At 37.2% G+C, this 18,710-nt stretch overlaps 1 protein-coding gene across 1 annotated transcript in view; it reads left to right on the forward strand.

Annotated features, from left to right (window-relative positions):
- The first annotated feature begins 1,029 nt into the window (after positions 1–1,029).
- LOC123318509 overlaps positions 1,030–18,710 on the forward strand; it is a 69,169-nt gene continuing 51,488 nt past the window's right edge. The window contains exon 1 of the mRNA XM_044905143.1: positions 1,030–1,239. The gene's annotated coding sequence lies outside the window, so the exon portion shown is untranslated. The remainder of the gene's footprint in view (positions 1,240–18,710) is intronic.

Below are 18,710 nucleotides of genomic sequence, written 5' to 3' on the forward strand. Positions count from 1 at the left end.
AGTGTGAAAAATAGAATTATTATACTTCAAAATCTCACTAATAAAATTCGTATAGAATATTTTACGAATTTTTTTACAATGGGCATCACAATCTTCTTGTCGAACATTCCAACAATCGTCGTAAAAATTGGATGAAATGGGGAAACATCATAGCACTTTTTCAACATAACTGACATAAGCAATTTCAAGAAACAGCCTCGATTTTCTAAATTTCTTTCATCATAAATTGCAAGATACAACAATCATTATTCTCTCAAAAGTGACCTGATGCATCTAATCCGATGAACTTGGTACTGAACCATTCATTGTCCAGCCATATGTTTATGTCTTGTTTCGTTTTTGCGATGCCGGAATCACCTTCCACAGTCCTGTACTTGAAATTCAATGAAAATTTGTCGACATTCTTGGGGTTGTATCTCAGCCCTCTTGGGTATCTTATATAGACAATTTTTGGTTAAACGATGATGATGATGAGTTCTACCTTCTGTCAAAAAAGCCTCACCTTGGAAAACACCTGTATTTACGTTGATAATTGGTGGAACCAAGGCATGGTTGGATTCAGGTTAAAAAATATACAACAAAATTCAAAGAGTAACCTCTAATCAACGTGACCTACCCTATATAAACTTAAAATACACGTTAATGGAAACTACACTGTAAACTGTAAATAGAGTGATTTTACAGAAAAATTAACTCATCAGGTCTTGGTTGAATAATACCTATACTCTTTTTCGATTATTCGAGGATCGTTGATAGGGTTCGACGAAGACAATTAAGAGATTTACATTAAGATATCCCTCAGTAGAGCTACTCTCCGATGAATCTCGGACCGTATCTCTGATCACACGATGCAGCGCACCAACCGAAGGGTATCCGGAAAATCCCCACGATAACCAACGCCCTCGCATTGCAGCTTTCCCAAGTAGCTTTCCACCTCGAGCTTCAAACCCCTCGAAAGTCCGGAGGCACGGTTTTCACTGCGCATCGGTTAGGAAAAACCGACTACGTAGCATCATGGCGTCCTCGCCAGTTACTCGTAAGATCCTGTGCCGTCACGTGCTGTGAAACAAGTGCCGACCTGGATATGTCCTGTCGCAAGTTCGTCGTCCCAACAGGGCGACATCCGTTGATCCTTCTGGTGGTGTCTGTGAGTGCTTGAAACGCGGCGGTAAATTGGACCTAGCTGAGGACCACGTCCAGTCTACCCCTACCGCATGATGTCGCTTCTCAGTGTCACAGGTTCGTGCTTTTTGGAATTTTTTCCAGGCCGGGAAATTCGTGAGAGATTTTCGAGATTCGAATGACCACGTGCTACTTCAGCGCGCACCAATCGATATTATGCTACAAGCAAAGGTCGCGAAAATCCGGTTGATAACCTCCGCGTAGATTGGGAGTCTATTTGGGCCACTACACGTGAGGGTATCAACGTATTTGCTCAAGTGACGTGAATATAGAGAAAAATTAACGTTTACTATTGGTGCTGAGGTGTTTTACACGAATTCGAACGCTTATTCTCCCGAAACTGTGAAATCTTTGCCAAGAAAACATTACACTAATTTAACATTTGAGAGGCATTTCTATGTGTGATTCATCCTCTGCAGATTCGAAAATCTCAATCAAATATCCAATTTCAATATCCAAATCTCTTCAATAGAGATATAAACTGACTACATTATAAATACTAAGACATGACTCTACTAGCGAAAAAATAAAGGATTAGCCAAGCAATAAAATTGTCTAATTAAGAAAATATCAATCACGAAAACCATAGATAAACATACCAATAAGCAATAAAACAAATTCAAATTTCAAATCAAATTTATTCATCATGAAAAGTTATAAACAATAATATTACACACACTCATACATTAGTTATATACAATAATATCCAATTATAACAGAATCAACTAACTTACTGAGTGTACCACAGGCAACTGAATTCACACTAGAAATGAACGAATCCATGTCTGTGTCCTGAACCATTTACCATATTATAATAAGATGCAAAATATAATGGAGCAAGTGAGGAACCCACTGAAACTATCATAAAAATATAAACAATAAGCCATTACAGGTATACATTTGGAAATGTCAAAATTTAAACGAACAGCAGCTCCCATTGCCCAATTTATGGAATGATTAAAAGAATTGCTATCAATGAGTAATGTGAATTGAATTTATTTTCAATGCGAGAAAGCTCAGCCTTTTCGAAAATAGGAACAATCAACGAAGTTATCACAAAGCTTGGAAACTAACTTATAATAATGCAAATACATTCGGAAGAATCTGAAAATATAACTGTTGAATTTCTCGATACTCCTTTAGCTAAGGCAGGAGTACTGAATTTGTTTTTTTTTTTCAAACTAGAAATTTCCGATTCTTCAAGTTGCTTGACCTATAGAAGATGGAATGTCGTTAGCAGGACGAATTATCTTAAATTAATTTTTCTCAACTTACTTTACCCAACTTTAACCATATTCCACTCCACTCCAGTGCACTCCACTCCATTCCGCTCCACTCCACTCCACTCCACTCCACTCCACTCCACTCCACTCCACTCCACTCCACTCCACTCCACTCCACTCCACTCCACTCCACTCCACTCCACTCCACTCCACTCCACTCCACTCCACTCCACTCCACTCCACTCCACTCCACTCCACTCCACTCCACTCCACTCCACTCCACTCCACTCCACTCCACTCCACTCCACTCCACTCCACTCCACTCCACTCCACTCCACTCCACTCCACTCCACTCCACTCCACTCCACTCCACTCCACTCCACTCCACTCCACTCCACTCCACTCCACTCCAAAAAAGGCAGATATTTTAGTATTAGACAGACGCCCCAATTTCATTTATTAGAGTTATAGACCATAGGTGAATAGAGTGACTGTCACAGTAGAGAATCTGATTTCTTTTATTAGCAATCATAGTTTAATTACGAACTACTTGAAAATAAGAAAGTATCACGCTAGGAGTTTGAAATATTATTTTGTAATTTTTGAGTCAATCTTTACATGAAAATTACGAGAGTAAATCATGAATTAGTACTGTTCTTGAATGATGATTAACAAAGATATAAACTAGTCTCCCTAAAAATATTTCTTTATTTTTCACACCCACAAAATATTCTTTCTCTTGAATATATCCTATTTTATCCTTCTCTCTCTCAATTTATTCAGAGCGTATAAAAATAAGTTTCGCATGAAATGCTTGGGAATTTCTCCAAATGGTTACTGTATTCCTCCTCTGGAACATGTCACGCTGACGTCAAAGCGGAAGATTTGAGAGGATTTTCTTTGGCCAATGGTAGGAAAAGGGATACGGAATAATCTATTGATGCAATTTTTTGCATCACTGTTCTTATTATGGTAATAATGGAACGTTTCCTAGCTGTTTTCGTGAGTGAATTTTACCTTACCCAGATATCAATTCATTGAAGTCGCTTGATCTTGACTAGATTCCAAACACTGGGGTCTTTAGAAGCCTATGAAACATAGAATAGTAAAATTTAGAAAAAATTTTTGATTGGCTTCAGCTCATTGTATGAAGAATTGAGCAATGAAGATGAAAGACAAAAAAACTAGGTCTATTCAAAACAACAAACAGTTTCTTATAAAAATTCAGATGAATATAGTTCCTTAAAACCGTTGAAACCCATATTTTTCGAATGGGTATTCAATTTATACTTCTAGAGTAGATAACCCTCTTCTAATTTTTATATAAGTAGGAATTATGTATCCTTATATCATGTCCCAAAGCTCTTAAACGTTGATTCCAAATGAGTAAATTGTCTGGAGACAGTATTAATCAATAATTAATTCATTTGAATATCTACAACGATCAATATCAATGCATCCCAATATAGTGGTAATATCAGTTCTGTCTGAACGTTATTAATTAACCTAGACCTGGTCAGATAATTAGAAGTGGTAACCCTAGTAGTTAAAGACAGTATGGCAGCTGATTTCCCAAGCTATGTAATGCACATTTGGATGAGAAACTCCGAGGACTATGCTTGTAGATTGGTTTAGGCGGTTATACTATATACTGCACTGCGTACTCAAAGTCTCTATCCCCCATCACAGTGGTTCTCGACTCTGCATCAACTACGTCTCACCTTCCAGTTCCAGTCCTACTACATTCAAATTTGTGAGGCCAGTCATAAACACTGTGACAAGCCTTGATTTATTTATAAATTGTACTTAGAAGCTTTAATAGTGCAAAATATTTAAATAAGCTGCACTCTGATCACTCGCATTATTCAGTTTGTTTACGCTAGCGTTTCGGATTTTGAATGCTCTGTATCTTATCCATGAAGATGTAGGACATGACAAGAAGGTTGAGAATGGTTAAAAAAGAAGTTGTTCTCTATGGCGGAGAGAGTGCAGCTATACCATATTTCAACTCAGTTCCAGATACATTTAGGATTTTCTCTCTTGGTTCCTTCCTTCTCCTGGCAATTTTATAGTTTCCAATCAAGGTGTGAAACAATGAAATCATTCGTAACTCGATCCATATTTACCTAGAACTGAAGAGAGTATATTGCGATACTAGAGGATGAAGTTGGAGTAGATTTATCAAAAAGTGACTACATATTTGAAACAACTGGCTTGTTTTAGTTGATGTATACTGAATAATCATGTATGCAGTTCATTCAGCGTGACAACCACTTCACAACTAATTAGCAATTTTCCTCTGATGTCGTTAGGTACAACCTAGATCGTTCTAATTACTCACACCTCAAACCTGAACTAACGGCCAGTGCAACATTTCCCTGTTTGTCAGATTTGTGCAATGCTGCTGCACAAATTACACACTTTATTTGGCAATAACATGAGCCCAAACCTTCATTATTATCCACTTTGACGTGGACAGTCAGAATGGACTAACATAATTATACAACGTACAACCTCATTTAGTACGGCTATTGCAGACTGAGGGCTCTGTTGATGTAGTAATATAATCTTCGGAAGGAAAACGCTTTGATTAGAATATAATCGTTAATTAAATCGATCCCGTGACACTACTAAAATATAACTCCAATGAATGATTAACGAGTCACTGAAGTTGGCGAATGAGGGCCATCTAGACCTTTCATGAAAGTTGCTTCTTTTGTACCCAAAAGCCATTAGATTCGGAGATACAGGGTGATTTATGAATTTCGGCTAAAAATTTCGATATCCATAACATAAGGACGAGTTGTACAATTTTGAGGAGAATTTGTGGGCTCGTTAACTTCCAATAGCCCTTCGAGATGGTGCTAGCAATTTGCAGATTAGCAATACAGGACTCAATACATCAAAATCTATATTTTCTGGATGACATGAAGAATTTTGTTCTCAATAAGCTATTTAAAAACTATATTTGAATAGTGTATTATGAATTCTTTCAAAGTTATCGAATCTTAGGCAGAAGGACGGGTGACATCTTTGTTCGAAATCAGTTTACATATATTCAATTCAAAAAATCCATATTTGAGCAATACGAACTTCTTCATATTGCAAAGCAAACATGCAACTCACGAAATAATGCATTTTCCTAGATCGTTCTTAGCCATTATTCTATGTAATATTCGATAATTTCGAAAGAATTGATAGTCCAATAATACATTCTGCTCAAACACTTGGTGTGTTGATGTCTCAGAATGAAAAATAATTGAAGGAGGGTTTTTGCTTTCCAAAATATCGGTGGCAATGGAAATAATAACTAGATAATTGAAAACAGGACCGTATTCTCAAAAATTATATCGAGATAGATTTTGATATTTGAAAGATTAATCTCAATATTCTTAGCACTGTCCTGATTATTTTAAAATTACATATGCCATCTTGAAGGGTTATTGGAAGTCAACGAACCCACAAAATTCAATTAAAATCGGACCACTCATTCTCACGTTACAGATAATATCGAAAATTAAGGCCAAAATCCATAAATCACTCCGAAATTAGGGTCCTAGAGTACAAAAGAAGCCCTTTTCGAGACCTCTGCCGATTGGTTTCCGTCACCAGATAGCCAGGCGACAGAAGTCTGCGGTAAACGGGAAATCTAAACTGAAAAACAGGGGTAGGACAGGAAAGGTTACTGTGGTCTTTCCGTGGCAACCTTGGGTGTACACGCCAAGCATTACCAGCGGAACGACTTCGAGACTTCTGTCGGTTGGTCTTGGTTCACCAGAGAGCCACTCAATATCGAATTATTTCAATTTAAACGTCTAGACCAAGTCTAGACCAACCACTCGTGAAACACCCTGTATAAGATTATTATTCGTGATTTCCAAACAATGATTACTTTCACACCCATTAATAGAAGCATAATTAATAATTAGCTAGATTTATAAGAATATTTCCAGTCAGGAAGAGTAGGTATGCCTAGAGTTATTTTAGCAACAGCTTTTTTCTAATTTCAAAATCATTGTTTCAACTTACATACCATTAGTCTCATCCCGCAATATACGTCAAAGAACGATAAAAGGGTTGGAAAAAAAATTTATGCTGAAATTGTGTTCAAACATTTCGGAGAACAAAAGGAGAAACATCCAGACTGAATATTGCAATATTAATCAACTTCCAGACATTATTTACTTTGAGCGTCTGTACCTGGCTCTGGTTCTGTTACTTGATTAATTAACTGATATCTACACCCACCCTTTCCGAGGGGTGGTAGCGAATAAATGAGAAGGTATTCTCTCACTTCAACTTATCGCCAATTATAGGTCAATTAAAAATGCATACTCCACTACAGCTTCGACTATTTTGGAACTCGATATTTTAATTGGAGTATCTGTTCCGTATAAAAGAATTCAATTCTGTGAAGAACCCATGGAGTCGAATTCAATTGTCCTTCTATAAGAGGGTTCGAGAATTTAACGAGGAGATGGCAGGTTTATTTTTACTGGTTAGGTTTCTCAACTCTTTATAATAGGGAAGAAAACATTCACGTATCTACGAGATATTTCGAGGTATTTTATTTTTTGATAGTATTTCAATGATGCAGAGCATTGTAAGAAGCTTCCAATTTACCATTACGCTGCTCATAGTGCCTGAAATTTTTCGAAAATTATTTACTTCATTATTTACACTACATTCAATTTAACATCAGTTCAGCTAATTTGGTCAGCTCAGATTTTTTGCAAAATGAATGAATGGTTGATGATAGAAATTCTAGGAATGAAAAATTGCACATATCGGAGTGAATACACAGGGTGTTCCAAGGTGAGTGGCCTATGGAAGAACGTTTACAGAGAGCGGATCATAAGACTGTTCTGAAAATTTGGATTTTTGTGTTGTAGTAAAGACATTTTATATTTTTGGAAGATAAAATTTTAAAAATCGGTCACTGCGATCCTGATGATGAGTTTCTTGTACTTACAGAAAACTGGGTTTGTGATATACAGGATGTGGCTTTTTCACTCGATACAAAAACGACAATAAGTTGATTCTCTCAAATGAAAAACCCTACTTATTATCTGATATTTTCAGATGAAATCGAAATACGCATCTAATAGTTTGTAATCCCAAGAGGGAAATTCGGGATTTATTAATATAAGTAAACAAAAACGATGATTGTACATACTCGAGCGTGTCAGATTAAGATGTATGTGGTTAATTACATGTTGAAAAATATATACTCTCTTAATCTGACAATTTAAGCGTGACGAAAATGTGTGGGAGGGCGCCAAACTTGCAAAAAAAAACGTCACGTGTACATTCTCGAGCGCGGTGGATTTTTTTCTTAATTTGAAGCTAATGATTCAAGAATTACCGAAAAAATATAATCTAGCAGTTTCAGGAAGCCGAAACAATAAAAATTGGCCATAAAGTACACAGAAATCAGTTTTTTTGAATTATGTCCTCTCCTGGACTTCAAATTGTTTTCGCATTCATTATAAAAGTTGTAGGCAATAACATTTTCTACAAATTTTGTCCGAAGCGTTTAAATGTTTTCGCGATATATGACGATGAATGTACATTAGACTGAGTTTCTACAGTGACCTTGGCCTTTCGCATGAGTGGCTAACCTCCTCGCCCTTATCGCCCTCTAACTCGAAAACGGTTGAGAGTAGGCAAAATTGCTTCAGACAAAAATTGTATAGAATATTATTATCTACGACTTTCCTAATGAAAACAGAAACGATTAGAGGTACAGGAAGGGAGATATTCCGAAAAAATACCTTGTAATCATCTTCAAACTGTCAGATTTAGAAAACATCCCACCGCTTAAAGTGCATACATCATAGAACCTTTTTTTCTTTCTACCATCTAATCTTCAAAATCCACTGGGTCTCCACGACGCTCGAGTAAATCCCAATTTAGCATTGTCGGCTCCCCAACTAATACGAAAACGTCATGGTTTCGTAAATAAAGTCATATTTCTATGGAAGTGAGAGTTTCCAGTGACTTCTGTTGCTGTTGAAATCTGTTTTTTTCATTCCTTTTCTATTATCCAAGATGTTTTACATCCACAAAACCTTCCTCTTCCCTGAAACTCTGAAGCTAGATCCAGTAGCCAAAATTTCTCGCAGATTATACCGATCTCACTCCCCGAAGTGAACGAACATAAACCGAGAAACACTATATTTGGATATCTGAAACAGAATCCTTCGGCTGACAACTCTTTGTAGTGAATCGCGTATTTAGTAATTTATTTTCCAAACCACTCTACCGTTTAATTGAAAATATCTTCGTTAATTCTCTTCTCCTCTGTGCCCGCAGATCAGAGCGAGAACCTGCTCTAACGAAATTTTAATTAACTTTTGTTATTTCATCGTATTTTCACCTTATCTTCTCCCCGAAAAGAAAACACAAATTAACAGAGTTATTAATTTGGCAAGGCACCGCTACTATCATTCGGGGTTGCTTATAGGGGTAGCTGGGGTAAACGTATTTTTTTTTACTTAAACAGTTATTTTCACTATAGGTTGTGAATGGACTATAATTAAAATGATTAATCAATCTATACTATTACTATAAAGAGCTAAAGTTGGTTAGTTTGGGAGAATGTGATTTTTGAGTTTGTAGGAATTTTTTTCTGGATCATCTGGACCGATTGTCAAAATTTTTTTACCAGTATCAAGCTACATTCTTCTTGAGGAAAATTGACCATATTTGAGTCTTATTGCTTCTACTTTTAAATGTGAAGTATCAATATTATTCTAGCAATTCCGATGAAAATAGTATTTGCGATTTACAGGGCGTATTTGAAGGTAAGGTTTTTTTTCAACAGAAGGTAGAACTGATCTAAATGAAGCCTTTCACCAAAAATCACCTATAGAAAACTTTCAAAATGACAAAATTGAAAAAAAAATTGAAAATGATTACAGAAATGGATCCTAATACGACCCTAGATCGTTTGTTAGCTGAATTATAGCAAAGCAGTGGGTAAAACTTATCTCCTGATTCGACCATATGGTTTCGTTCAGGATATTGACTCGTTCGATATTCACGTGGTAATGAAAATGAAAACTTAGGATTGCCGAATTGTTCTTATTATTTTTCAGTAACTTACACGATTTTATGAAATGGCTCACTTCGATACCAACTGACAGAAGAGGCTTAGGATGCACAACTGTAAAAAATAGAATAATACTGCAAAATCTCACAAATAAAATTCGTCTAAATTATTCACGAATTTTTTCTCAATGGGCATCAAAATCTTCTTGTTCAAACATTCCAACAATCGTTGTAAAAATGGGATGAAATGGGGAAACATCACCAACATAACTAACATAAGCCATAAGCACTTTCAAGAAACTGCCTCGATTTTCTACATTTTTTTCACCCTAAATTGCACGATACAACAATCATTATTCTCTCAAAAGTGAAGTGATGCATTTAATCTGAACCATTCATTGTCCAGTCATATGTTTATGTTTTGTTTCGTTTTTGCGATGCCGCAGTAACCTTCCACAGTAAAATTCAATGAAATGTTGTCGAAATTCTAGTGTTGTATCTCATCTTGGATATTTTAAAAAGACAAATTTTGGTTAAACGACTTATTTTGATGAGTTCTACCTTCTGTCAAAAAGACTCACTTTAGAAAGCACCCTGTATGTGAATATTCAACGATTCCCCTTCAGGATAAAATTCAGTATCGCTTTTATTCGAAGTTGAAACTTGAACTTTTTCTATTGCTTTGAAAGAGAATTTTTGGATATTTAGTAACCAGATTTTCAAAGTTGAATCACTGATATTTATAAAAATCCCATTCAGAGAACCAGAAAAATAAAAACGATCAATTCTTCATCGTCCATTTGTGTTATCTGATATCAAATATCTCCTACAAATAACGTTTCCCAATATTTGTCAAACTGAAGTTCGTATATCTAGGAGTGAAGTATCAGATAGCTTGAAAACCTACCCCTTTATTCGCATTTCTCATCTCCAAATAAATCAATTTCCTGTGAGAACAATAAAAGTCTTGAGTGGAAATATCGAAGGAAGTAGGATTGAGAGCTATATGAAGCTATCTCTCAAGAAAAGTAACCGTATATGGAAATGTGATACATATTATGAAGGAGCAACTCTTCTAGAAATCAATCTGAGAATTTCATCCATCTCGGTGCAACTGTTCGTTGCGCAACCGTTCGGACTTGACGAATTTTTAACTGAAACCATATTTTTCAGGACTTTCGAGTCTTTTATCTCTCAATGAAAGTCACCGTAGATGGAAATGCGATACATAATCTGAAAGAGCAACTCTTCTAGTTATAAATCTGAAAATTTCATCCACCTCGGCGCAACCGTTTGGCCTTGACGAATTATTAACTGAACCCATCTTTTTCAGGATTTTTCGGTCTTGAAGAATTCAAGTAGGCTATGGGACTTTGAAGGTTGATGTTCTGTGACTAAATGTTTTCTCCTAAATCAGAAATATTTTTCAGTCACACACTCATCAATAACGAACAAATAATACATCGTTTATCACAGAATTTTCCGACAACATAAAATCAATGCTTCCATTAACAATGTGCGTGGGATGTAATTAAAGGGACATGGCCTGATCATGTGCTTCAAGATAAATATTCGCTATCAGAAACCATTAAAGTAGAACCCTGATAGTATTTATTTATTGGCTTTGCCGCCAGATGTATTCCATCGATTGTCCATTATTCTAGTTTTAGGAGAAAAGAGGAGCTCATGATAGCGCTGCTCATAATTAATGACAGCCATGTTGACGTCATTTTGTGTATAGATAGAGATATCTTTGTCGTTACATGGCCGAGATGGGCAATGTGTCAGCCAGTTGAATTTTGATTTATTGGAAAATAATTTCATCATCCACCAGATATATGTTTGTCTCTGTGTTCGTGTCCTGTTTTCTTTAAATTTACTACTCGCGTTAACTTGATGGATTTTAAATTCTATTCCTTGATAATTTTGCCGTTCTTTTTAACATTTGTCAAATTGAAAATTGGCCAAAATTCAAACACACTTTTAGCAGAAGATTGATCTGGTTTCCAGTCATGTAAGAGTAGGTTTGAATATCATGTGAGGATGATATGTTGTCATTATTTGAATTAAGTAAATTATTTCCATGAATATAATACGATTAATGAAATCGATAAATGTTCATTTTAATCAAATCTTCTTCTTATGTTTCGTGTCGTGTTATATAGGAAAATGGGCATCTTGAACTCACAAAACATTTTCTACCGATTAGATTTATCATTCAATGGGGTGAACGTAAACTGGAACCTGTTGTGCAGTGGATCATGTTGAATTTTCTCAAGTGTGAAATCGTCAAACTGGCCGTTGTGTTGTGTAGAACTAGAGCAGTGCGGCATAAGTAATATGGATGTTTCTTTTGCGTAGGGCGGCAGGTTATCTTCAGCATATTGAACACCCCGAAATTCTTTTTCAACCAGAAGGTAACAATCTCAGAATTTGAGAATGACGCTAAACAATTCCTCCTCTTCGAAAGTTGTTTTGTTTTACAATTAACTGTTATTTTTCCAAACTTCACGTGTTCATTCTCGAGCGCGGTGGATTTTTTCTCATTTTGATGCTTACGATTCAATAATAACGGAAAAAATTTAATTTGACAGTATCAGCAAGCCGAACAATATAGGTTAGTCATAAAAGTCACAAATATCAGTCTTTTTGGATTATCTCCACTCTCCACTTTACGTCCAAACGTATTTGAGATATATGGCGATGAATGTACCTTAGACTGGGATTCTACAGTGACCTTGTCCTTTCGCATGTGTGGCTAAGCTCCTCGACCTCATCACCCTCCAGCTCAAAAAAGGTTAAAAGTATGTGAAATTGCTTCAGACAAAAGCTGTACAGAATTTTATTTTCTGCAACGTTCATAATGAATACAAAAACGATTAGAGGTAAAGGATGGGAGATATTTGATTGAAAAAAAAGCGTTTTAATCATCTTTAAACTGTCAGATTAAGAAAACTCCCCCTGATTAGTGTCAGATTAATGGGTCAACATGTCTGCAACACCGAGATTAATCATCAGTATGAAAATCTGACACGCCCAAGTATGTACAAGAATCCTTAAAGTTCATCTGAAATTGAAGGGAAACGTCTTCGAATAAATTGATGACAAATGGAGAGAGTGAGATTTGAGGCAGTCAGTTCATTATAGTTTGTGCTCCAGAGGATACGAGGATATATTGAAAAATTCTTAGCCTACTATAGAAACAATAAACAAAATTTCAATGTCAAAATATTTTATTACTCAACAAATTCTCCTCCTAATTGGATATATTCATAACAGCTAACCGGCAACGTCTCTAAACCTTTCAAAAAATATGTTTCTTCTTGCTCTGCAAACCAGACCTCCACAGCTTTTATTACCTCATCGTTGGAAGAAAATTCCCGACCTCTCAAACTTTTTTTCAGTTGAGGAAAGAGATGATAGTCGGATGGAGCCAAATCTGGTGAATAAGGGGTTCTAGTAATTCAAACCCTAAATCATGAGTTTTTGCGTGGCAACATGAGATTTGTGTGCATCAGGGATGTTGTCCTGCAAAAACAAAACACTTTTGGATAGCCTTCCGCGTCTTTTCCCTTTAATTTTTTCCCTTAGAGTGGTCAGTAATGTCGAATAGTAATCGACGGTTATTGTTGTACCCTCATTCAAAACATCAATCATGATTACTCCATGGCAATCCCAAAAAACCGAAGCAAGAACTTTTCCAGCAGATTTTTGGACACGAAACTTCTTAGGTCTTGGAGAACCAGAGTGTCGCCATTCCATCGATTGTTGCTTTGTTTCTGGATCGTAGAAATGTACCCAAGTCTCATCCATAGTTACAATTCTGTTTAAGAAGTCTACATCGTTTTTAAATCGAGCACAGATCGAACGCGATACTTCTACCCTTGCACGCTTTTGGTCAACATTCAAACATTTGGAGATCCATTTTTCAGCAAGTTTTCTCATGTCCGAATTGACGTGAACTATATGATGGTCGCGTTCGTATGAAATATTCAGTGCTACAGATATCCGTTTTAGCCCAATTCGACGGTCTGATAAAATCATGTCATGAGCTGCATCGATATTTTCGTGGACTGACACAGAAACTTGGCTTCCCGATCGGTCATCTTCTTCAATGGAATATTTACCTCTTTTGAAGCTTGCAGTCCAATTTTTCACGGTGTCGTACGGAGGATATTGATCACCAAGGGTATTAAGCATATCTTCGTAAATCTGCTCAACCCTCAACCCTTTTAAATACAGGTACTTGATGATGGCTCAATATTTCAATTTTTCGATTTTCACAATTTCAGTGGAAATCTTCTTTCTTTTAATTTATTGCGTAAGTCTGGTTTACTTTTTTGACCTCAAACTTCACACTGACACTTCTAATGAGTTATTGTTCGTTGCTATGGTAACGCAATATTTTTTTATGCATGGAACTGGTCTAGGCTGACTAGATATCAATACATCCTCGTATATTCTTCTCATTACTTCTTCCAAAACACTTCTGGTGAAGTAGCAGAGTCCCCTGCTGCAGTGAACGTTCCTGGCGGACAAGTGTCAAAGCGAGTACGGCATATTTAACTCGTAATTAATATCAACTAATAAGTAATTGATTGGTAATTGAGAAGTTAGTGCGGTGGGCCAGCGGCAGAATCTTGATTCAGCCGTGCCCGCTGGTCGGATATGACATTATCGGCCGACTCCGAACCCGGTTTGCGGATCGATATTCGATAAACTCGTTGATAGTTTAGCGTACACTACGAACTCCGGCCGCCGTAGGGCCAAATCTATATGCTGGTGGGTAACAGCGGTGTAGCTGTCTGGTCAGCGAGTTTGACAGCTGAGTTCGATATCCAATTTCGGATGAATTTGGTTGATTCCGGCATGAACCGATTTACCGGCGCCGTTTCGCATTTAGAAAATTGCTTCTAACAATCATAATTTCAATCGTCATGTGGTTATGGGCCCAGGACGAAAGTAAAATTGTTTTAATGGAAAATGAAATATCGAAAATGGCCAAAATGGAATGTCAAACAGAAAGTTGGGTTGAAAGGAATTGAAATCCGTAGAGTCGTTCCTTATTGGAGAAGAAAGCTAACACAAGAAGTTCAAAAAAGAATGGTCCTTTGGTTGCATCTGATGTAGACAAGAAACGTCCTTGCATACTTTTCAGCTGTCGTTTGTCAAATAATAGAGGCTCTTAATATCAGAGCAATTCAAAATGCAACCCTCGATAGGAAAACCCTTCAAAAGTTCTGACCAAATTATTGAATGAGGGCTATTTGAAATCGTCCAATTCTATCGAACCCAGTACATGAAATTGAAATATGCCGGCTATCGAATTCCAAACGTCCAGCAGTAATGAAGGGAAAATCAAAAAGAAAAGTCCTCGAATTCATTTCAGGATTATTGGAAAGAGAATTCGTCAGAATTCATTTCGCGCAGGCCGGCATATCAAAGCCAGATCAGGAAAACATTAGCCACGGTTTGTTCAATTGAAAAATGTGATAGAGCACCATGCAATGGTTTTGTGGGTAACCGAAAACTGCTGAATTACATCGAAAGTTTGCGAACCGAACGAAGTTTTGGTGTCGTGGAACAGATGAAAACGGTTTAGGTGTGGATGGTGAGAACGGGAATGGGTTAGAATTAGATCCATTAGATAATATTTAGGGTGAGGTATCTGTTGATACTCTTTAGTTAGATTGACTGCATAATGGCATTTTCTGAGTTGAGATTTTAAGTTTTCGTTTTCCTCAAAAGGGATCTAGATCGAATTCCGAATAAAAATCGCCCTTTCCTCAACAATTATGTGGTTTGCACTATCACAGATCACAAAAATTGAAATTAGTGAGTAAGTTAAGCTTCATCATCTGCTGGGGATCGGAAATTGCTGTGTTCTAGGACTACCATCCTAATTACCAGCTAATTTCGAAGCATCTTCGAGGTCTATCTGAAGGCTTAACCAGGTTGGTTCATTCGAAGACATAGGAGTTCAGTGCTTTCATTAATTCAATGCTGTATCCTCTTACCGAGAAAAAATTTGCAAAAAGTCTCAAAAACAAAACTATCGGTGAGATGAAACTTATAATTTCTTAGGAATACTTGCGACTGTGTGCCCTCCTGTGACTGAAGTGACCCAACCGTGAACTACAGATCCTTCCACACTCTGGGCATGGATAGTCACCAACCAGGTTGTTGCATTTGTTCAAACTGTTTAAATCTGAATCGGGCCCTCGTTACTTGAGTCTCAATTGTTGTACAACTCGCGCGTTGTAAGACTTCTGCATTCGAAACTTTGTGGAACAATCTGATGTGCATTATTTGTCTTAGATGACGTTGAGTTTGTTCAGGCTGTTTATTAATATGTCGCCTATAGGGCGTCCAGCTTTCGCTTCCGTAAAGAAGCGTTGGGAGGACGACTGCTTTGTAAACAGCTGTCTTGGTCTTAAGATTTAGATTGAGGTCGTGATTTTGAAACCCTCTGTCCTTTTAGCTTCCAGAATGCCCGTGATGCCGAATTGATACGGTTGTGTATTTCCGTATCCAGTTTAGCCCTAGTATTTATGAAGCTTCCCAAGTATTTATGAAGATTCCTGAGTATTTGAACTGCTCGACCTTTTCTAGAGTTTCATTCTCCAGGCTGATATCTTTGAAGGCTTTCTGACAGACTTACCAGGATTTTGGTTTTGTCAATATTGTGTTTAAGGCCTAAAGCTTCGTATATATGTTTACACGTGTCCAACATTATCTGTAGATCCTCTGAGCTGCTAGCGATAAGTGCCCAGTCGTCTGCATATTGAAGTTCCGTGATAAACTTCGTACGGGATTTTGCTCTGAGGCGCTCTAGGTTACAGGCCTCCATCAAATCTGAATCTTATTCCAACACCTCTTACAGACATACTCATATCAGAAATAATCGAGACAGCTATTGCCAAAATATTGAACAGTAAAGGCGCTAACACGCAGACTTGTTTTATTCCAGAATTGGTCAAGAAATAGTCGGTTGTAGAGCCATTATGCTGTATTCTAGCGGTGTTGTTGGTATGGAGGCTTCTACACACTGCTAAGAATTTTTCGGGTACTCCAAGGCGTCCCATGATTTTCCATATTGCTCTCCGATTCACTGAGTCGAAAGCCTTACTTAAATCGATATAGACTGTATAGATCCTTGATTGTTGTTCGCGGGCCTTCTCTTGCAGCTGTCGCAGTGTAAAAATTAGGTCCACCCTACCTCGATTTGGTCGAAAGCCTTACTGGGATTCAGGTAACAGCTTTTCTAAGAGTGGAATCAGACCATTAGCCATAATCTTCAATGGAATTTTACCAGCCACACTAAGCAACGATATGCTCCTTTAATTGTTGCAATTTAGGTATCGCCTTGTTCTTATAGAGGTTGATAACTAAAGCGTCTCTGAAGTCTTGTGGCACATCTCTTTGTTCCTAGATTTTGCTGAATAGTGTGAATAGGAGACTATGGGCTTTGATAGCAGCTTGACTAGCAGAATGGATCACTATGTCACATCCTTGATAGTTTCTTTCCAGGTTTATGTCTATGCATATTTAGATTGCAAGTATTTCTTCTTCCTAAAAATACACGAGCAGGAGCCTAACATTCTTGGATGAACATCTATCTTCATTGTTCTTGTGTGTTAGGTCAAATCCTAACTTTTTTGGCTGGTAAAATAAGTTTTTGTCATTGAAATATCCAGTAGATTTCGAATACCTACCTAGGTAAAACCCTCGTAAGTGCCATACCTACAAGGGTCACTTGTACCTCAGGTATTATCTCAACAGGACGTAATACCTAATATAATCTTTTTTCAATACTTATATCTTCGAATAACCCATACATATCAGATTTATACACCGAATGGTAGCTCTTGAACGGAATAAAACCCCCACATTTTTCAATACGGATATCCACAGCAGAATTATCCGACTCTACGAAAGAACGCTTATTCTCCGTAGTGAATGGATAAGGACGTTGGATAAATTCCTTCCGCGGCAAGGCGATTTTTCTCCTACAGACCGGCAAAATCACTGATAGATGGGTCCGTGCCGAAAGGGCCGAAAACGACCCCGAAGTAGGTCAATTCGCGTCGTCCGAAACCGTCACGAAGTTCAGTTTTCCCCTATATGTTCCCCGTTCGATCGGGGGTTATCCCGTGTTATCTCTTGCGCGAAGAAATTGATGATGGGTATGTGTGTGTATGGTATGCGGTTATTCTCCGATAAGCGCTGCTCATTCCGATTTTCCTTGTGGATTGTTTGCTATGGGATTGATGGTTGTTTCGATGCAATAGATGATTTTCTGATCGATCGCGATATTCCTGGACTATTGCTTAGCATTTTCATGGCCATACTGTAATATGCATGATACTTAGGTTTACACGATTAGGCTGCATACCCTCTGGTCGCTTTCAAGCTCCTCTGGGAGCTGGCGCTTGTTTACAAGATAGTAAGTAGATCTACCTGCTAAATGGGCCACAGAAATGAAAGAGTTTATACAGGGTGAGTCTTTCTTTGACTCGAACAATATACAGTAGATTCTTGAGGTCAAAAGAAACACTTTTTACCTATACCATTTTTTTCCGATTCGGCGCTGATGAAAAGATATACAGCGGGTTTTATAAAGCGGCCTATAGACGGGCAACCTAGTTGACAACTTTGTTGTCAACACGACGTGTTGACAACCAAGTTGAACGTCTGTGGACCGGTTGGTGGTTGATATTCCTTCAACCTCGTTTGGTTTACGAGCTCGTTGACAACATAGTTGTCAACTAAGTTGCTCGTCTGTGGGCCGCTTAAAACCTTGATTGTCCGATCAACGATTTGACAGTTACTCGATTTCATGAACGAAATCACTGAAACCTTCTCATTTCTTCTAATATTGAAGATGTAGCAATTGAGAATAATTGAATGGATATATGAACATCATATGTCGATTAAAATTCAATCTGGGAGGATTCTGCCATTTGCAACAACCAAATTTATTGAACGTAATTCCTTAAGTTAATGGCCTTTCAGAAAAAAAAAGAAGAATCGGTTTCAAATTCAACATGAGCACTGTTTTTGAAGCACGAAATGATTTGAGATTCATATTAACAAAAACTAAACCTTTGAACGAAAAACAAAAATCAAAAATTGTATTCACAACATTCCCTGTATTTGTGGTAAAACTTATACAGGTGAAACGTCTAGACCTCTAGAAACAAAAAAACGGGAACATAAAAATAATTTTAAAATAGAGAAATTAATAGATCG

Source organism: Coccinella septempunctata, chromosome 8, assembly GCF_907165205.1.
Source record: "Coccinella septempunctata chromosome 8, icCocSept1.1, whole genome shotgun sequence".
Classification (NCBI taxonomy): Eukaryota; Metazoa; Arthropoda; class Insecta; order Coleoptera; family Coccinellidae; genus Coccinella; species Coccinella septempunctata.